Source organism: Pseudophryne corroboree, chromosome 4 (assembly GCF_028390025.1).
Source record: "Pseudophryne corroboree isolate aPseCor3 chromosome 4, aPseCor3.hap2, whole genome shotgun sequence".
Lineage (NCBI taxonomy): Eukaryota > Metazoa > Chordata > Amphibia > Anura > Myobatrachidae > Pseudophryne > Pseudophryne corroboree.
Window position 1 is genome coordinate 740,691,655 of NC_086447.1, and position 23,059 is coordinate 740,714,713.

Below are 23,059 nucleotides of genomic sequence, written 5' to 3' on the forward strand. Positions count from 1 at the left end.
GGGTCACGTTCCGCTTGACTTGACAATTTTCTCACCAGCAGTTCTTTGAACCTCTGCAGACTTGTGTCTGCTGGAAAGAGAGATCCAACGTAGGTTTTAAATCTAGGATCGAGCACGGTGGCCAAAATGTAGTGCTCTGATTTCAACAGATTGACCACCCATGAATCCTGGTTAAGCGAATGAAGGGCTCCATCCACAAGTCCCACATGCCTAGCGGAATCGCTCTGTTTTAGCTCCTCCTTCAATGCCTCCAGCTTCTTCTGCAAAAGCCTGATGAGGGGAATGACCTGACTCAGGCTGGCAGTGTCTGAACTGACTTCACGTGTGCAAGTTCAAAAGGTTGCAGAACCTTGCACAACGTTGAAATCATTCTCCACTGCGCTTGAGACAGGTGCATTCCACCTCCTTTGCCTATATCGTGGCCAGATGTATAGGCTTGAATGGCCTTTTGCTGCTCCTCCATCCTCTGAAGCATATAGAGGGTTGAATTCCACCTCATTACCACCTCTTGCTTCAGATGATGGCAGGGCAGGTTTCAGGTGTTTTTGGGTGGTGCTCCAGTCTTCTGTACGCGGTGCCTGTACGCCGAAAGTGGCCCGCAATTCTTCTGGCCACCGACAGCATCTCTTGCACGCCCCTGTCGTTTTTTAAATAATTCTGCACCACCAAATTCAAGGTATGTGCAAAACATGGGACGTGCTGGAATTTGCCCAGATGTAATGCACGCACAATATTGCTGGCGGTTGTCCGATGCCACAAATTCCCAGGAGAGTCCAATTGGGGTAAGCCATTCTGCGATGATCTTCCTCAGTTGCCGTAAGAGGTTTTCAGCTGTGTGCGTATTCTGGAAAGCGGTGATACAAAGTGTAGCCTGCCTAGGAACGAGTTGGCGTTTGCGAGATGCTGCCTACTGGTGCCCGCCGCTTGCTGTTCTTGCAGCGGGAGGCAATACATCTACCCAGTGGGCTGTCACAGTCATGTAGTCCTGAGTCTGCCCTGCTCCCACTTGTCCACATGTCCGTGGATAAGTGGACATTGGGTACAACTGCATTTTTTAGGACACTGGTGAGTCTTTATTCTGACGTCCGTGTACATTCTCGGTATCGCCTGCCTAGAGAAGTGGAACCTAGATGTATTTGGTAACAGGGGCACAACTACCTCAAGCAATTGTCTAGTTCCCCGTGAACTAACGGCGGATACTGACGCACGTCTAACCACCAACATAGTTGTCAAGGCCTCAGTTATCCGCTTTGCAACAGGATGACTGCTGTGATATTTTATCTTCCTCGCAAAGGACTGTTGGACAGTCAATTGCTTACTGGAAGTAGTACAAGTGGTCTTCCGACTTCCCCTCTGGGATGACGATCGACTCCCAGCAGCAACAACAGCAGCGCCAGCAGCAGTAGGCGCTACACTCAAGGATGCATCGGAGGAATCCCAGGCAGGAGAGGACTCGTCAGACTTGCCAGTGACATGGCCTGCAGGACTATTGGCTTTCCTGGGTAAGGAGGAAATTGACACTGAGGGAGTTGGTGGTGTGGTTTGCACGAGCTTGGTTACAAGAGGAAGGGATTTACTGGTCAGTGGACTGCTTCCGCTGTCGCCCAAAGTTTTTGAACTTGTCACTGACTTATTATGAATGTGCTGCAGGTGACTTATAAGGGAGGATGTGCCGAGGTGGTTAACGTCCTTACCCCTACTTATTACAGCTTGACAAAGGCAACACACGGCTTGACACCTGTTGTCCGCATTTCTGTTGAAATACTTCCACACTGAAGAGCTGATTTTTTTGGTATTTTCACCAGGCATGTCAATGGCCATATTCCTCCCACAGACAACAGGTGTCTCCCCGGGTGCCTGACTTAAACAAACCACCTCACCATCAGAATCCTCCTTGTCAATTTCCTCCCCAGCGCCAGCAACACCCATATCCTCATCCTGGTGTACTTCAACACTGACATCTTCAATTTCACTATCAGGAACTGGACTGCGGGTGCTCCTTTCAACACTTGCAGGGGGCGTGCAAATGGTGGAAGGCGCAAGCTCTTCCCGTCCAGTGTTGGGAAGGTCAGGCATCGCAACCGACACAATTGGACTCTCCTTTGGGATTTGGGATTTCGAAGAACGCACAGTTCTTTGCTGTGCTTTTGCCGCAAGTCTTTTCTTTTTTCTAGCGAGAGGATGAGTGCTTCCATCCTCATGTGAAGCTGAACCACTAGCCATGAACATAGGCCAGGGCCTCAGCCGTTCCTTGCCACTCCGTGTCGTAAATGGCATATTGGCAAGTTTACGCTTCTCCTCAGACGCTTTTAATTTTGATTTTTGGGTCATTTTTTTACTGATCTTTTGTGTTTTGGATTTTACATGCTCTGTACTATGACATTGGGCATCGGCCTTGGCAGACGACGTTGATGGCATTTCATCGTCTCGGCCATGACTAGTGGCAGCAGCTTCAGCACGAGGTGGAAGTGGATCTTGATCTTTCCCTATTTTTTTAACCTCCACATTTTTGTTCTCCATATTTTGCGCACAACTAAAAGCCACCACAGGTATACAATGTAGATGGGTGGATAGTATACTATTATTACTTACATAGGCGTGCGCACGGGGGGTGCCTGGTGCGCACAGACACCCCCTAATGTCCGGCACCCCCTACACGCTACGCCTGCAGCATGGTGATCCCTGTTCGTTCCTGTGCTTCCTCACGCCACCAGTCAGCTCTCTCTCTACGCCTCCCGCCAGCGCTCTGTCTCCCCCTCCTGTCCCCAGCTATCTCCCCCCTCTTGTCCTCACTCTGTCTCCCCCTTCCCATATGTGGCTTTCTCCCCCCTCCTGTCCGCGCTCTGTCTCCCCTTCCTGTCTCCAGCTCTCTCCCCCCTGTTGTCCTCACTCTGTCTACCCCCTCCCGTACGCGGCTCTCTCCCCCCTCCTGTCCGTGCTCTGTATCGCCCTCCCATCTGCGGCTCTCTCCCCGCTCACGTCCGCGCGCTGTCTGCCCCTCCCGTCTGCGGCTCTCTCCCCCCTCACGTCCGTGCTCTGCAGGTGTGCAGCCACAGCCTCAGGCCACCATTCCTCTTGGGAGGGCTCAGAGTCGGAGCTGGAGCCGAGTGAAACACACCGCTCAGCAGTCAGTCGGTAAGTGTTAAGGACACTGCAGTGCAGTGCAGTGCTGCAGGCCTGCAGCTGTGCCAGTTCATGTACAAAAAGTTACCCACCCCCCCTAAAAAAAAAAATCTGTAGACTGTAGGACTTCAAATGCACTCAGAAAAAAAAAGAAAAGAAGCCTGTTTATACATTATACATACACAGATTATATATATATATATATATATATATATACACAAACACATATATATATATATATATATATATATAAAGCAACATATCAGGCGGCACTCCACTTCATCAAGGTAATCAAAAAAAGCCGGTGCCTTCCAAATGGAGAAAAGACGTTTCCCTTCCCCATATAAAAATCATCTGTGGGGCGGCACTCACGGCGATGAAACAAGACAGGAGCCTTGTGGTACTGTCAACGTTTCAATGTACAAATACATACATTTTCATCATATATATATATATATATATATATATATGAGACCAGCGGTGCGGCTGCATCACTCAGGTTTCCGGAAAGAAATACAGATACTCTCTGTTCTAGCAACGTGTAGCTTGACAAAAGTTTATAAAACTGAAAGCTTGTACCGTGTGGTGTAATGCGAATTTAAGCTCATAGTGTGTGGTGTAATGTCAATTTCAACTCATACTGTGTGGTGTAATGAGAATTTTGGATCATACTGTGTGGCGTAATGTGAATTTCGTCTCATGCTGTGGGGCGTAATGTAAATTTTGGCTCATACTGTGTGGCGTAATGTGAATTTCGGCTCATACTGTGCGGCGCAATGTAAATTTCGGCTCATATCATGTGGCATAATCTGAATAAGGGGCACTACTGTCAGTAGCTGGTGAGCATGGAGACATGTGACAAATGCTGGTGTCCTGCAGAGGAGGGGTCTGATGGCATAGAAAGAGGCAGATGTAGCTCTGATTGCACACATGTAAATTATAAACCTTACTTGTGTTATATTAAAACTGAAATGTTCAGCCCCCTAAATATGCCATATTTTTCAGAGTGGTCCACTCAAAATCAGGGTGTAGGTGCTGGGAGGGTTACGAGGGGTAGGGTGCGTGGGGAGGGGAATGCACATGCACCTAGGCCCACCACTCTCTAGTTAAGCCACTGGGTCAGGGATAGATTGGGGAAGTGTAAGCAGCAATAGGGTGCAGCAGCAGCTAAGACTCAGGGATATGCCGTACCCGGACAGTCAGTACCAGCCGGCGGTCGCACCATTATGTTTTTTTTTATTTCTCTGGGGTGTATTATATCTACTTTATTATTAGGAAAGAGAGAAATTAGATTAAGCCATGTGATTTTACTGCAAGAATGTAAAAAGGTTCTAGACATGTCCCTGTGTGGTGCTAGATACGCCCCAAAAGGCGGTGCTAGACACGCCCCTCCTGCGGTGCACCCCCTAATACAATTAGCTGCGCACGCCTATGATTACTTATACTTATGGACGACGAGTGACGACACAGAGGTAGGTACAGCCATGGCCTACCGTACTGCTATATATATAATATATACAGAATAATAATAACGGACCTGGTGGACACTGTCAGCAGACTGCTAAACTAGTATGAAGAAAAAAAAAACACCACAGGTATACAATGTAGATGGATGGATAGTATAGTATTATATTACTTATGGACGACGAGTGCACTGACGACACAGAGGTAGGTACAGCCGTGGCCTACCGTACTGCTGCTTATATATATAATATACTGTATAACGGACCTGGTGGACACTGTCAGCAGACTGCTAAACTAGTATGAAGAAAAAAAACAACACAGGTATACAATGTAGATGGATGGATAGCATAGTATTATATTACTTATGGACGACGAGTGCACTGACGACACAGAGGTAGGTACAGCCGTGGCCTACCGTACTGCTGCTTATATATATAATATACTGTATAACGGACCTGGTGGACACTGTCAGCAGACTGCTAAACTAGTATGAAGAAAAAAAAAAAACACCACAGGTATACAATGTAGATGGATGGATAGTATAGTATTATATTACTTATGGACGATGAGTGCACTGACGACACAGAGGTAGGTACAGCCGTGGCCTACCGTACTGCTGCTTATATATATAATATACTGTATAACGGACCTGGTGGACACTGTCAGCAGACTGCTAAACTAGTATGAAGAAAAAAAAAACACCACAGGTATACAATGTAGATGGATGGATAGTATAGTATTATATTACTTATGGACGACGAGTGCACTGACGACACAGAGGTAGGTACAGCCGTGGTCTACCGTACTGCTGCTTATATATATAATATACTGTATAACGTACCTGGTGGACACTGTCAGCAGACTGCTAAACTAGTATGAAGAAAAAAAAAAAAACACAGGAGTGTTTTTCAGGCAGACAAACGTATACTGGACTGGTAGTCACTGTCAGCAAAACTGTGCACTGTACTCCTGCTATAACTGCTCCCCAGTCCCCACAATTAGGCAGTGTGAGCAGAGCAGTGCACTCAGCACAGATATATCATGCAGCAGTGCAGCACACTGAGTGAGCACAGATATGGTGGAGCGTTTTTTTCAGGCAGAGAAACAAAGGATTAAACTCACTGGTGGTATAATCAAAACCCTGCACTGTACTCCCTAACAGCTGCTCCCCGTCCCCAATCCTCCCCACAATTATAACTAACTAAGTCACTCTGTGTTCTTCTATAATGGAGAGGACGCCAGCCACGTCCTCTCCCTATCAATCTCAATGCAAGTGTGAAAATGGCGGCGACGCGCGGCTCCTTATATAGAATCCGAGTCTTGCGAGAATCCGACAGCGGGATGATGACGTTCGGGCGCGCTCGGGTTAACCGAGCAAGGCGGGAGGATCCGAGTCGCTCGGACCCGTGTAAAAAAAAAGGTGAAGTTCGGGCGGGTCGGATCCCGAGGATCCGAACCCGCTCATCACTAATATAATAAGAATTTACTTACCGATAATTCTATTTCTCGGAGTCCGTAGTGGATGCTGGGGTTCCTGAAAGGACCATGGGGAATAGCGGCTCCGCAGGAGACAGGGCACAAAAAGTAAAGCTTTACGATCAGGTGGTGTGTACTGGCTCCTCCCCCTATGACCATCCTCCAAGCCTCAGTTAGGATACTGTGCCCGGACGAGCGTACACAATAAGGAAGGATTTATGAATCCCGGGTAAGACTCATACCAGCCACACCAATCACACCGTACAACCTGTGATCTAAACCCAGTTAACAGTATGATAACAGAGGAGCCTCTGAAAGATGGCTCCCTACAACAATAACCCGAATTAGGTAACAATAACTATGTACAATTATTGCAGATAATCCGCACTTGGGATGGGCGCCCAGCATCCACTACGGACTCCGAGAAATAGAATTATCGGTAAGTAAATTCTTATTTTCTCTATCGTCCTAGTGGATGCTGGGGTTCCTGAAAGGACCATGGGGATTATACCAAAGCTCCCAAACGGGCGGGAGAGTGCGGATGACTCTGCAGCACCGAATGAGAGAACTCCAGGTCCTCCTTAGCCAGGGTATCAAATTTGTAGAATTTTACAAACGTGTTCTCCCCCGACCACGTAGCCGCTCGGCAGAGTTGTAATGCCGAGACCCCTCGGGCAGCCGCCCAAGAAGAACCCACCATCCTTGTGGAGTGGGCTTTTACCGATTTTGGCTGTGGCAGGCCTGCCACAGAATGTGCAAGCTGAATCGTACTACAAATCCAGCGAGCAATAGTCTGCTTAGACGCAGGAGCGCCCAACTTGTTGGGAGCATATAGTAGAAACAGTGAGTCAGATTTCCTGACTCCAGCTGTCCTTGAAATGTATATTTTTAAAGCTCTGACAACGTCCAACAACTTGGAGTCCTCCAAGTCGCTTGTAGCCGCAGGCACTACAATAGGCTGGTTCAGATGAAATGCTGACACCACCTTAGGGAGAAAATGCGGACGAGTCCGCAGTTCTGCCCTGTCCGAATGGAAAATCAGATATGGGCTTTTGTAAGATAAAGCTGCCAGTTCTGACACTCTCCTGGCCGAAGCCAGGGCTAGTAGCATGGTCACTTTCCATGTGAGATATTTCAAATCCACAGTTTTTAGTGGTTCAAACCAATGAGATTTGAGAAAGTCCAAAACAACATTGAGATCCCACGGTGCCACTGGAGGCACCACAGGGGGCTGTATATGCAGCACTCCCTTAACAAAAGTCTGGACTTCAGGAACTGAAGCCAATTCTTTCTGGAAGAAAATCGACAGGGCCGAAATTTGAACCTTAATAGATCCCAATTTGAGACCCATAGACAATCCTGATTGCAGGAAATGTAGGAATCGACCCAGTTGAAATTCCTCCGTCGGAGCACTCCGATCCTCGCACCACGCAACATATTTTCGCCAAATGCGGTGATAATGTTGCGCGGTTACTTCCTTCCTTGCTTTAATCAAAGTAGGAATTACTTCTTCCGGCATGCCTTTTTCCTTTAGGATCCGGCGTTCAACCGCCATGCCGTCAAACGCAGCCGCGGTAAGTCTTGAAACAGACAGGGACCCTGCTGAAGCAAGTCCCTTCTCAGAGGTAGAGGCCACGGATCTTCCGTGATCATCTCTTGAAGTTCCGGGTACCAAGTCCTTCTTGGCCAATCCGGAACCACTAGTATCGTTCTTACGCCTCTTTGCCGTATAATTCTCAATACTTTTGGTATGAGAGGCAGAGGAGGAAACACATACACCGACTGGTACACCCAAGGCGTTACCAGCGCGTCCACAGCTATTGCCTGCGGATCTCTTGACCTGGCGCAATACCTGTCCAGTTTTTTGTTGAGGCAAGACGCCATCATGTCCACCATTGGTCTTTCCCAACGGGTTACCAGCATGTGGAAAACTTCTGGATGAAGACCCCACTCTCCCGGGTGAAGGTCGTGTCTGCTGAGGAAGTCTGCTTCCCAGTTGTCCACTCCCGGGATGAACACTGCTGACAGTGCTATCACATGATTCTCTGCCCAGCGAAGAATCCTTGCAGCTTCTGCCATTGCACTCCTGCTTCTTGTGCCGCCCTGTCTGTTCACATGGGCGACTGCCGTGATGTTGTCCGACTGGATCAACACCGGTTTTCCTTGAAGCAGAGGTTCTGCCTGGCTTAGAGCATTGTAGATTGCTCTTAGTTCCAGAATGTTTATGTGAAGAGACGTTTCCAGGCTCGACCACACGCCCTGGAAGTTTCTTCCTTGTGTGACTGCTCCCCAGCCTCTCAGGCTGGCGTCCGTGGTCACCAGGATCCAATCCTGTATGCCGAATCTGTGGCCCTCCAATAGATGAGCACTCTGCAACCACCACAGAAGAGATACCCTTGTCCTTGGAGACAGGGTTATCCGCTGGTGCATCTGAAGATGCGACCCTGACCATTTGTCCAACAGATCCCTCTGGAAAATTCTTGCGTGGAATCTGCCGAATGGAATTGCTTCGTAAGAAGCCACCATTTTTCCCAGGACTCTTGTGCATTGATGTACAGACACCTTTCCTGGTTTTAGGAGGTTCCTGACAAGTTCGGATAACTCCTTGGCTTTTTCCTCCGGGAGAAAAACCTTTTTCTGAACCGTGTCCAGAATCATCCCTAGGAACAGCAGACGTGTTGTCGGAATTAACTGGGATTTTGGAATATTCAGAATCCACCCGTGCTGTTTTAGCACTTCTTGAGACAGTGCTAATCCCATCTCTAGCTGTTCTCTGGACCTTGCCCTTATTAGGAGATCGTCCAAGTATGGGATAATTAATACGCCTTTTCTTCGAAGAAGAATCATCATCTCGGCCATTACCTTGGTAAAGACCCGAGGTGCCGTGGACAATCCAAACGGCAGCGTCTGAAACTGATAGTGACAGTTCTGTACGACGAACCTGAGGTACCCCTGGTGTGAGGGGTAAATTGGAACGTGGAGATACGCATCCTTGATGTCCAAGGATACCATAAAGTCCCCTTCTTCCAGGTTCGCTATCACTGCTCTGAGTGACTCCATCTTGAACTTGAACTTCTTTATGTACAGGTTCAAGGATTTCAGATTTAGAATAGGTCTTACCGAGCCATCCGGCTTCGGTACCACAAATAGAGTGGAATAATACCCCTTTCCTTGTTGTAAAAGAGGTACCTTGACTATCACCTGCTGAGAGTACAGCTTGTGAATGGCTTCCAAGACCGTCACCCTGTCGGAGGGGGACGTTGGTAAAGCAGACTTCAGGAAACGGCGAGGTGGATCCGTCTCTAGTTCCAACCTGTACCCCTGAGATATTATCTGCAGGATCCAGGGATCTACCTGCGAGTGAGCCCACTGCGCGCTGAAATTCTTGAGACGACCCCCCACCGCCCCCGAGTCCGCTTGAGAAGCCCCAGCGTCATGCTGAGGCTTTTGTAGAAGCGGGGGAGGGCTTCTGTTCCTGGGAAGGAGCTGCCTGTTGCAGTCTCTTCCCCCTTCCTCTGCCTCGTGGCAGATATGAATATCCCTTTGCTCTCTTGTTTTTAAAGGAACGAAAGGGCTGCGGTTGAAAAGTCGGTGTCTTTTTCTGTTGGGGAGTGACTTGAGGTAAAAAGGTGGATTTCCCGGCTGTAGCCGTGGCCACCAAATCCGATAGACCGACACCAAATAACTCCTCCCCTTTATACGGCAAAACTTCCATATGCCGTTTTGAGTCCGCATCACCTGACCACTGTCGCGTCCATAAACTTCTTCTGGCCGAAATGGACATAGCACTTACCCGTGATGCCAGTGTGCAAATATCCCTCTGTGCATCACGCATATAAAGAAATGCATCCTTTATTTGCTCTAAAGACAGTAAAACATTGTCCCTATCCAGGGTATCAATATTTTCAATCAGGGACTCTGACCAAGCTACCCCAGCACTGCACATCCAGGCTGTCGCTATAGCTGGTCGTAGTATAACACCTGTATGTGTGTATATACTTTTTTGGATATTTTCCATCCTCCTATCTGCTGGATCTTTAAGTGCGGCCGTCTCAGGAGAGGGTAACGCCACTTGTTTTGATAAGCGTGTGAGCGCCTTGTCCACCCTAGGAGGTGTTTCCCAGCGCGCCCTAACCTCTGGCGGGAAAGGGTATAAAGCCAATAACTTCTTTGAAATTAGCATTTTTTTATCGGGGGCAACCCACGCTTCATCACACACCTCATTTAATTCATCTGATTCAGGAAAAACTATAGGTAGTTTTTTCACACCCCACATAATACCCTGTTTTGTGGTACCTGTAGTATCAGCAATATGTAACGCCTCCTTCATTGCCAAAATCATATAACGTGTGGCCCTACTGGAAAATACGGTTGATTCATCACCGTCGCCACTGGAATCAGTGCCTGTGTCTGGGTCTGTGTCGACCGACTGAGGCAAAGGGCGTTTTACAGCCCCTGACAGTGTTTGAGGCGCCTGGACAGGTGCTAATTGATTGTCCGGCCGTCTCATGTCATCAAACGACTGCTTTAGCGTGTTGACACTATCCCGTAATTCCATAAATAAAGGCATCCATTCTGGTGTCGACCCCCTAGGGGGTGACATCCCCATATTTGGCAATTGCTCCGCCTCCACACCAATATCGTCCTCATACATGTCGACACACACGTACCGACCCACAGCAGACACACAGGGAATGCTCTTAAAGAAGACAGGACCCCACTAGCCCTTTGGGGAGACAGAGGGAGAGTTTGCCAGCACACACCAAAAAGCGCTATATATGACAGGGATAGCCTTATAATAAGTGCTCCCTGTATAGCTGCTTTAATAATATAATTTTGCCACAATTTTGCCCCCCCTCTCTTGTTTTACCCTGTTTCTGTAGTGCAGTGCAGGGGAGAGCCTGGGAGCCTTCCTGACCAGCGGAGCTGTGTGAGGAAAATGGCGCTGTGTGCTGAGGAGATAGGCCCCGCCCCTTTTTTCGGCGGGCTCGTCTCCCGCTCTTTAGTGGATTCTGGCAGGGGTTAAATATCTCCATATAGCCCCCGGAGGCTATATGTGAGGTATTTTTAGCCAAAATAGGTTTTCATTTGCCTCCCAGGGCGCCCCCCTCCCAGCGCCCTGCACCCTCAGTGACTGCCGTGTGAAGTGTGCTGAGAGGAAAATGGCGCACAGCTGCAGTGCTGTGCGCTACCTTAAGAAGACTGAGGAGTCTTCTGCCGCCGATTCTGGACCTCTTCTCGTTTCAGCATCTGCAAGGGGGCCGGCGGCGAGGCTCCGGTGACCATCCAGGCTGTACCTGTGATCGTCCCTCTGGAGCTAATGTCCAGTAGCCAAGAAGCCAATCCATCCTGCACGCAGGTGAGTTCACTTCTTCTCCCCTAAGTCCCTCGTTGCAGTGATCCTGTTGCCAGCAGGACTCACTGTAAAATAAAAAACCTAAGCTAAACTTTTCTAAGCAGCTCTTTAGGAGAGCCACCTAGATTGCACCCTTCTCGGCCGGGCACAAAAATCTAACTGAGGCTTGGAGGATGGTCATAGGGGGAGGAGCCAGTACACACCACCTGATCGTAAAGCTTTACTTTTTGTGCCCTGTCTCCTGCGGAGCCGCTATTCCCCATGGTCCTTTCAGGAACCCCAGCATCCACTAGGACGATAGAGAAATATATATTCAGCAAAAACCGTGGTTGGCACTCTGCATCAACGTATATCACTTTCTTGGTTTATTATATACATAAATACATGCATATGTACATACACATAGACATACACACACTTACAGTAGTATATACAAACAGCATACACACACAGCAGACACACACATCGCATACTTAAACACACTCATGCAGTATACACACACATTCATGCACACATACACACACATGCAGTATTCACACATACTGTACACACACATTCATACACATATATGCAGTATACACACATATGCAGTATACACAGATACTGTACTAAGACATAGCACAAAGTATGCACGCATACATATAAACTGTACACACAGCGATAAACATGTATATAGTATGCATCAGCCACCCCTTTTCATTATAGACAGGACTGACGATGTACTTGCACACACACCCCTCCCCCCGTTGCCACCACCCCTGACATGTGACACCCACCTGGAGCTGGTGTCAGTCACGCCTCAGGTACATTCAGACACCCCCGGCCAGCCCAGCTCTGTAAGCCTCGGGCCCAGAGGAAGAGGAAATGCCTGAGTGGAGCTGCAACGCGCAGCTCCTCCTACTTTCAGCCACCGGCCTCTCAGTATATAAAGAGCCGCGTTATCATGAGGACCTGCGCTCTGCTCACTCTAAAGAAAAAAACAATCAGTGAGCAGCGACAATGAATCGGCGGGCAGGCAGGGGGGGGTTTCCAGGTACTCGGAACACCCCCCCCCCCCCCCCCCCCCCCCCCCCCCCCCCGAGTGCGCATATGCTGTGGGCTGCTACACATGCAGATCGAACCAGGCAAGTTCTACATGCATGACTGGCAGAGGTGTGCTACTCACTCTTCTCCCCCTAATCCCTTACAGAAACAGCTAGAAACATTTGTGCATAACTAGTGTAAATTATAAAATACAAATAATAGCAAGAGCAAAGGAAAACCTCTCATTTACACTTTTACTGTAAGAAAAATTCAATTTGTAAATAATTCCATGCAGTTACTGGAGCCACATTATAGGTATATCACAAATGGGCATATGTATGCTGGCAGAACACTAGGTATGGCTGATCCGTATTCCGTATAAATAATAGTCTTTTATCATTCCAGTGAATGTTGTGTATGCGTTCTACTGAATGGGCTGGGTTTTATTAGAAAATGACTAAAGGCCAGTACTGACGGGGAGATTTCCCCAGAGATGTGTGCTGAGCGATCTAGCACAGACCGCTCAGCACACATCTCTCACCCCACTCAACCCAGCGCGACGTGTGCTGAGTGAGGGGGGGGGGGAGCAGACGGGAGGGGTTGAATCATTTCACCCAGCGGTGAAGTGAGCGACCTGCTAGATTGTGCCTGCAGGCCAATCTAGGACCGGCGTTAGCAACGTGCGGGACCGTGCATCGCTATCGCTGTAGGGGATACACACGGAGAGATCCATGCCTAACTTCTAAGAAATCTAGTCAGATAGCTTAGAATTTGAGCACTGATCTCTCCGTGTGTACCCCCCTTTACTTTGGAAACTAAGGGCCTAATTCAGCTTCAGTTGTAGTTTTGCGAAAAATCTCAAAACTACAATTCTTTTCTTTAACATGCCGTCCAGCACAGGGCAAGGCCGCTCCGCATCCTGGGTCCTGCACCCCCGCTAACATGCGAGCGCATTGCTATACAGCAATTCTCTCGCATGATTAAGGTAGCCTCCTGCCTACAGTCGGAGGGCCGCCATCTTTAGAGTCACAGCAGCTGCCTGTGACGTCACGCAGCCGCCGCAGCCTGCCCCTCCAATGTTCCGGACACGCCCCCATTGTCCGGACCGTGCCCCTAAAATGGGGCATTGAGGCCCACAAAACACGATGTTGACGCCCCGTTTCAACCCCCCTCCAGGTCTTAGACTGCCATCGCCTGCATCGCAGTTTAGGACCTTGCACATGCGTGCACTGTTGTATGCGCATATGCAGAAGTGCTGAAATCACCAAATAGCGATTTCAGCACTTTTGCATCTGACCCTGAATCGGGCCCTAAATGGTCACATGCTATATTATTGTCCACCTGCGTATTAATTAGAGATGAGCGCCGGAAATTTTTCGGGTTTTGTGTTTTGGTTTTGGGTTCGGTTCCGCGGCCGTGTTTTGGGTTCGACCGCGTTTTGGCAAAACCTCACCGAATTTTTTTTGTCGGATTCGGGTGTGTTTTGGATTCGGGTGTTTTTTTCAAAAAACCCTAAAAAACAGCTTAAATCATAGAATATGGGGGTCATTTTGATCCCAAAGTATTATTAACCTCAAAAACCACAATTTCCACTCATTTTCAGTCTATTCTGAATACCTCACACCTCACAATATTATTTTTAGTCCTAAAATTTGCACCGAGGTCGCTGTGTGAGTAAGATAAGCGACCCTAGTGGCCGACACAAACACCGGGCCCATCTAGGAGTGGCACTGCAGTGTCACGCAGGATGTCCCTTCCAAAAAACCCTCCCCAAACAGCACATGACGCAAAGAAAAAAAGAGGCGCAATGAGGTAGCTGTGTGAGTAAGATAAGCGACCCTAGTGGCCGACACAAACACCGGGCCCATCTAGGAGTGGCACTGCAGTGTCACGCAGGATGTCCCTTCCAAAAAACCCTCCCCAAACAGCACATGACGCAAAGAAAAAAAGAGGCGCAATGAGGTAGCTGACTGTGTGAGTAAGATAAGCGACCCTAGTGGCAGACACAAACACCGGGCCCATCTAGAAGTGGCACTGCAGTGTCACGCATGATGTCCCTTCCAAAAAACCCTCCCCAAACAGCACATGACGCAAAGAAAAAAAGAGGCGCAATGAGGTAGCTGACTGTGTGAGTAAGATAAGCGACCCTAGTGGCCGACACAAACACCGGGCCCATCTAGGAGTGGCACTGCAGTGTCACGCAGGATGGCCCTTCCAAAAAACCCTCCCAAAACAGCACATGACGCAAAGAAAAATAAAAGAAAAAAGAGGTGCAAGATGGAATTGTCCTTGGGCCCTCCCACCCACCCTTATGTTGTATAAACAAAACAGGACATGCACACTTTAACCAACCCATCATTTCAGTGACAGGGTCTGCCACACGACTGTGACTGATATGACGGGTTGGTTTGGACCCCCCCCAAAAAAGAAGCAATTAATCTCTCCTTGCACAAACTGGCTCTACAGAGGCAAGATGTCCACCTCATCATCATCCTCCGATATATCACCGTGTACATCCCCCTCCTCACAGATTATCAATTCGTCCCCACTGGAATCCACCATCTCAGCTCCCTGTGTACTTTGTGGAGGCAATTGCTGCTGGTCAATGTCTCCACGGAGGAATTGATTATAATTCATTTTAATGAACATCATCTTCTCCACATTTTCTGGATGTAACCTCGTACGCCGACTGCTGACAAGGTGAGCGGCGGCACTAAACACTCTTTCGGAGTACACACTTGTGGGAGGGCAACTTAGGTAGAATAAAGCCAGTTTGTGCAAGGGCCTCCAAATTGCCTCTTTTTCCTGCCAGTATAAGTACGGACTGTGTGACGTGCCTACTTGGATGCGGTCACTCATATAATCCTCCACCATTCTTTCAATGTTGAGAGAATCATATGCAGTGACAGTAGACGACATGTCCGTAATCGTTGTCAGGTCCTTCAGTCCGGACCAGATGTCAGCATCAGCAGTCGCTCCAGACTGCCCTGCATCACCGCCAGCGGGTGGGCTCGGAATTCTGAGCCTTTTCCTCGCACCCCCAGTTGCGGGAGAATGTGAAGGAGGAGATGTTGACAGGTCGCGTTCCGCTTGACTTGACAGTTTTCTCACCAGCTGGTCTTTCAACCCCAGCAGACTTGTGTCTGCCGGAAAGAGAGATCCAAGGTAGGCTTTAAATCTAGGATCGAGCATGGTGGCCAAAATGTAGTGCTCTGATTTCAACAGATTGACCACCCGTGAATCCTTGTTAAGCGAATTAAGGGCTCCATCCACAAGTCCCACATGCCTAGCGGAATCGCTCCGTGTTAGCTCCTCCTTCAATGTCTCCAGCTTCTTCTGCAAAAGCCTGATGAGGGGAATGACCTGACTCAGGCTGGCAGTGTCTGAACTGACTTCACGTGTGGCAAGTTCAAAGGGCATCAGAACCTTGCACAACGTTGAAATCATTCTCCACTGCGCTTGAGACAGGTGCATTCCACCTCATATATCGTGCTCAATTGTATAGGCTTGAATGGCCTTTTGCTGCTCCTCCAACCTCTGAAGCATATAGAGGGTTGAATTCCACCTCGTTACCACTTCTTGCTTCAGATGATGGCAGGGCAGGTTCAGTAGTTTTTGGTGGTGCTCCAGTCTTCTGTACGTGGTGCCTGTACGCCGAAAGTGTCCCGCAATTCTTCTGGCCACCGACAGCATCTCTTGCACGCCCCTGTCGTTTTTTTAAAAATTCTGCACCACCAAATTCAAGGTATGTGCAAAACATGGGACGTGCTGGAATTTGCCCATATTTAATGCACACACAATATTGCTGGCGTTGTCCGATGCCACAAATCCACAGGAGAGTCCAATTGGGGTAAGCCATTCCGCGATGATCTTCCTCAGTTGCCGTAAGAGGTTTTCAGCTGTGTGCGTATTCTGGAAACCGGTGATACAAAGCGTAGCCTGCCTAGGAAAGAGTTGGCGTTTGCGAGATGCTGCTACTGGTGCCGCCGCTGCTGTTCTTGCGGCGGGAGTCCATACATCTACCCAGTGGGCTGTCACAGTCATATAGTCCTGACCCTGCCCTGCTCCACTTGTCCACATGTCCGTGGTTAAGTGGACATTGGGTACAACTGCATTTTTTAGGACACTGGTGAGTCTTTTTCTGACGTCCGTGTACATTCTCGGTATCGCCTGCCTAGAGAAGTGGAACCTAGATGGTATTTGGTAACGGGGGCACACTGCCTCAATAAATTGTCTAGTTCCCTGTGAACTAACGGCGGATACCGGACGCACGTCTAACACCAACATAGTTGTCAAGGCCTCAGTTATCCGCTTTGCAGCAGGATGACTGCTGTGATATTTCATCTTCCTCGCAAAGGACTGTTGAACAGTCAATTGCTTACTGGAAGTAGTACAAGTGGGCTTACGACTTCCCCTCTGGGATGACCATCGACTCCCAGCAGCAACAACAGCAGCGCCAGCAGCAGTAGGCGTTACACGCAAGGATGCATCGGAGGAATCCCAGGCAGGAGAGGAATCATCAGAATTGCCAGTGACATGGCCTGCAGGACTATTGGCATTCCTGGGGAAGGAGGAAATTGACACTGAGGGAGTTGGTGGGGTGGTTTGCGTGAGCTTGGTTACAAGAGGAAGGGATTTACTGGTCAGTGGACTGCTTCCGCTGTCGGCCAAAGTTTTTGAACTTGTCACTGACTTATTATGAATGCGCTGCAGGTGACGTATAAGGGAGGATGTTCCGAGGTGGTTAACGTCCTTACCCCTACTTATTACAGCTTGACAAAGGGAACACACGGCTTGACAAATGTTGTCCGCATTTCTGGTGAAATACTTCCACACCGAAGAGCTGATTTTTTTGGTATTTTCACCAGGCATGTCAACGGCCATATTCCTCCCACGGACAACAGGTGTCTCCCCGGGTGCCTGACTTAAACAAACCACCTCACCATCAGAATCCTCCTGGTCAATTTCCTCCCCAGCGCCAGCAACACCCATATCCTCCTCATCCTGGTGTACTTCAACACTGACATCTTCAATCTGACTATCAGGAACTGGACTGCGGGTGCTCCTTCCAGCACTTGCAGGGGGCGTGCAAATGGTGGAAGGCGCATGCTCTTCACGTCCAGTGTTGGGAAGGTCAGGCATCGCAACCGACACAATTGGACTCTCCTTGTGGATTTGGGATTTCAAAGAACGCACAGTTCTTTGCTGTGCTTTTTCCAGCTTGAGTCTTTTCATTTTTCTAGCGAGAGGCTGAGTGCTTCCATCCTCATGTGAAGCTGAACCACTAGCCATGAACATAGGCCAGGGCCTCAGCCGTTCCTTGCCACTCCGTGTGGTAAATGGCATATTGGCAAGTTTACGCTTCTCCTCCGACAATTTTATTTTAGGTTTTGGAGTCCTTTTTTTACTGATATTTGGTGTTTTGGATTTGACATGCTCTGTACTATGACATTGGGCATCGGCCTTGGCAGACGACGTTGCTGGCATTTCATCGTCTCGGCCATGACTAGTGGCAGCAGCTTCAGCACGAGGTGGAAGTGGATCTTGATCTTTCCCTAATTTTGGAACCTCAACATTTTTGTTCTCCATATTTTAATAGGCACAACTAAAAGGCACCTCAGGTAAACAATGGAGATGGATGGATACTAGTATACAATTATGGATGGACTGCCGAGTGCCGACACAGAGGTAGCTACAGCCATGGACTACCGTACTGTACTGTGTCTGCTGCTAATATAGACTGGTTGATAAAGAGATGTAGTATGTATGTATAAAGAAGAAAGAAAAAAAAACCACGGGTAGGTGGTATACAATTATGGACGGACTGCCGAGTGCCGACACAGAGGTAGCTACAGCCGTGGACTACCGTACTGTACTGTGTCTGCTGCTAATATAGACTGGATGATAATGAGATGTAGTATGTATAAAGAAGAAAAAAAAAACCACGGGTAGGTGGTATACAATTATGGATGGACTGCCGAGTGCCGACACAGAGGTAGCTACAGCCGTGGACTACCGTACTGTACTGTGTCTGCTGCTAATATAGACTGGTTGATAATGAGATGTAGTATGTATGTATAAAGAAGAAAGAAAAAAAAACCACGGGTAGGTGGTATACAATTATGGACGGACTGCCGAGTGCCGACACAGAGGTAGCTACAGCCGTGGACTACCGTACTGTACTGTGTCTGCTGCTAATATAGACTGGATGATAATGAGATGTAGTATGTATAAAGAAGAAAGAAAAAAAAACCACGGGTAGGTGGTATACAATTATGGATGGACTGCCGAGTGCCGACACAGAGGTAGCTACAGCCGTGGACTACCGTACTGTACTGTGTCTGCTGCTAATATAGACTGGATGATAATGAGATGTAGTATGTATAAAGAAGAAAAAAAAAACCACGGGTAGGTGGTATACAATTATGGATGGACTGCCGAGTGCCGACACAGAGGTAGCTACAGCCGTGGACTACCGTACTGTACTGTGTCTGCTGCTAATATAGACTGGATGATAATGAGATGTAGTATGTATAAAGAAGAAAGAAAAAAAAACCACGGGTAGGTGGTATACAATTATGGACGGACTGCCGAGTGCCGACACAGAGGTAGCTACAGCCGTGGACTACCGTACTGTACTGTGTCTGCTGCTAATATAGACTGGATGATAATGAGATGTAGTATGTATAAAGAAGAAAGAAAAAAAAACCACGGGTAGGTGGTATACAATTATGGATGGACTGCCGAGTGCCAACACAGAGGTAGCTACAGCCGTGGACTACCGTACTGTACTGTGTCTGCTGCTAATATAGACTGGATGATAATGAGATGTAGTATGTATAAAGAAGAAAAAAAAAACCACGGGTAGGTGGTATACAATTATGGATGGAGTGCCGACACAGAGGTAGCTACAGCCGTGGACTACCGTACTGTACTGTGTCTGCTGCTAATATAGACTGGATGATAATGAGATGTAGTATGTATAAAGAAGAAAGAAAAAAAAACCACGGGTAGGTGGTATACAATTATGGACGGACTGCCGAGTGCCGACACAGAGGTAGCTACAGCCGTGGACTACCGTACTGTACTGTGTCTGCTGCTAATATAGACTGGTTGATAATGAGATGTAGTATGTATAAAGAAGAAAGAAAAAAAAACCACGGGTAGGTGGTATACAATTATGGATGGACTGCCGAGTGCCGACACAGAGGTAGCTACAGCCGTGGACTACCGTACTGTACTGTGTCTGCTGCTAATATAGACTGGATGATAATGAGATGTAGTATGTATAAAGAAGGAAAAAAAAACCACGGGTAGGTGGTATACAATTATGGATGGACTGCCGAGTGCCGACACAGAGGTAGCTACAGCCGTGGACTACCGTACTGTACTGTGTCTGCTGCTAATATAGACTGGATGATAATGAGATGTAGTATGTATAAAGAAGAAAAGAAAAAAAACACGGGTAGGTGGTATACAATTATGGATGGACTGCCGAGTGCCGACACAGAGGTAGCTACAGCCGTGAACTACCGTACTGTGTCTGCTGCGACTGGATGATAAATAATGATATAAAAAATATATATATATCACTACTGCAGCCGGACAGGTATATATTATATAATGACGGACCTGCTGGACACTGTCTGTCAGCAGAATGAGTTTTTTATAGAATAAAAAAACACCACACAAGTCACACGACGAGTGTTTAACTTTTTCAGGCAATCACAATATAGTATACTATACTGGTGGTCAGTGTGGTCAGGTCACTGGTCAGTCACATTGGCAGTGGCACTCCTGCAGCAAAAGTGTGCACTGTTTAATTTTAATAATATGTACTCCTGGCTCCTGCTATAACCTATAACTGCTCCCCAGTCTCCCCCACAATTAAGCTGTGTGAGCACAGTCAGATATTATACATAGATGATGCAGCACACTGGGCTGAGCACAGATATGGTATGTGACTGAGTCACTGTGTATCGTTTTTTTCAGGCAGAGAACGGATTATATTAAATAAAACTGCACTGGTGGTCACTGGTCAGTGGTCAGTCACTAGTAAACTCTGCACTCTCTAGTACTCCTAAGCTCCAGTAAATCAAGTGTCTCTGTCTCAATCTCACTCTCTCTCTTCTAATCTAAATGGAGAGGACGCCAGCCACGTCCTCTCCCTATCAATCTCAATGCACGTGTGAAAATGGCGGCGACGCGCGGCTCCTTATATAGAATCCGAGTCTCGCGATAGAATCCGAGCCTCGCGAGAATCCGACAGCGTCATGATGACGTTCGGGGCGCGCTCGGGTTAACCGAGCAAGGCGGGAAGATCCGAGTCGCTCGGAACCGTGTAAAAAAAGCTGAAGTTCGGGCGGGTTCGGATTCCGAGGAACCGAACCCGCTCATCTCTAGTATTAATATCTAGATACCCTGTTACAAAGTGATTATTACTAAATAAATAATTACACTATCATTAATGTCTTGGGGCCTGTCATTATCCTTAAAATAGGTGGAAATATTCATATTCACCTACTTTTGTAAAATTAGTAGTACTGGCCCCATTCATTAAACAGGTAACGCAGGAGACTGCACGGAAATCTCTTGATTATCGGTTACCCCGTGTACAGTGGCGTAACTAGAAGTTTTTCTCCCCCAAGCTAAAAAATTCTTCGGCACCCCACCCCCCCAATCCCCCATCCCCCATAATTGGCAGTATGAAAGGGAAAAACATGCGCGCGCCGCCAAAAGGGGGGTGGCTTCGTTGGAATGGGCATGGCTTTGCATAAAGGGGCGTGGTATTGCAGGAAAATACTTCCTTATACCCCAGTTTTGCAACCTGCACGCCCAGACGTTAGCCACCACTGGAAAGAAAAATAATCCTGATTCATGCCCCTTACATTATTTGTCATTTTTCCTCCTTATAGTAATGCCCAGTATACATTGTGCCACATACTGCAATGGCCCTTAGACATTATTCCACGCACAATAATGCACATGACACAATATGCACACACCATAATGCCCCCGACACATTATGCCACACACCGTAATGCCTGTGACACATTATGCCACACACCGTAATGCCTGTGACACATGACGACAGGAATTGCAATGCCCGTTATACATTATGCTACACACTGCAATACCCCTGATACATTATAGCACATACAATGTCTGTGACACATTATGCCACACACCGTAATGCCTGTGACACATGACGACAGGAATCGCAATGCCCGTTATACATTATGCTACACACTGCAATGCCCCTGATAGATTATAGCACATACAATGCCTGTGACACATTATGACACACACTGCAATGACCCTGAGACATTATACCACATATCACAATGCCCGTGATATAGTATACCAAACACCATAATACCTGTGACACATACCGCAATGCCCGTTATACATTATGCCACACTGCAATGCCCCTGAGACATTATACCACATACCACAATGCACGTGATATAGTATGCCACACACCGTAATGCCTGTGACACATTATGACACACACCGCAATGTCCGTGATACATTATGCCACACACCGTAATGCCCATTACACATTAAGTCCTACAGTAAGGCTTCTAATTACTTTTAAATTACCTGCTCGTTGCCAGGGGTTTCATGCTCTTGGTTCCATGCACGGTGCCAGGGGTTTCATGCTCAGGGTGTCATGCTCGTTGCCAGGTGTTTCATGCACTGGGTGTCATGCTCGTTGCCAGGTGTTTCATGCACTGGGTGTCATGCTCGTTGCTAGGGGGTAGTGCTTGTTGCTAGGGCTGTGCTTCCAGTGCCACATATGTCCCCAGTGCCACATATTCCCCCACAGTGCCAGGTACTAACATGCCCCCAGTGCCAAATATAGCCCCCCCTCCAGTGCCACATATGCCCCCAGTGCCAGATATTCCCCCACAGTGCCAGGTGCTCACGTGCCCCCAGTGCCAAATATAGCCCTTCCCATGTGCCAGGTACACATGCAGTGCCATATATCCCCCTCAGTACCCCCCCAGTGCCATATATGCCCCCTCAGTGCCATATATGCCCCCACACTTCCCCCCAGTGCCATATATACCCCCTCAGTGCCCCCCCAGTGCCATATATGCCCCCTCAGTGCCCCCTGTGCCATACATGCCCTCTCAGTGCCATATATGCCCCCTCAGTGCCCCCTGTGCCATACATGCCCCCTTAGTGCCATATATGCCCCCTCAGTGCCCCCTGTGCTATACATGCCCCCTCAGTGCCATATATGCCCCCTCAGTGTCCCCTGTGCCATACATGCCCCCTCAGTGTCGTCCCCCCCCTCGCTGCTGTGAAGGAGGGACAAGGAGGGCACAGCGCGTGCCTCTCTCATGTCCCTCCTGCATCTCCATCTCTCTGGTCTAATAAAGGAAGTGCCGGTTCGTGAGCCAATCAGAGCTCACGAACGGCACTTCCTTTATTAGACCAGACGGACGGAGACGCAGGATGGACATGGGAGAGGCGGGAGAGGCGGGAGAGGCGCGCGCGGTGCGCTGCTCCCTCCGTGTCCGTCCTTACAGCAGGGAGGGAGAGGAGACAGCAGATTGACATGCGGATGCTCGTCCGCATGTCAATCTGCTCTAAATCAGTGGCGCCCCC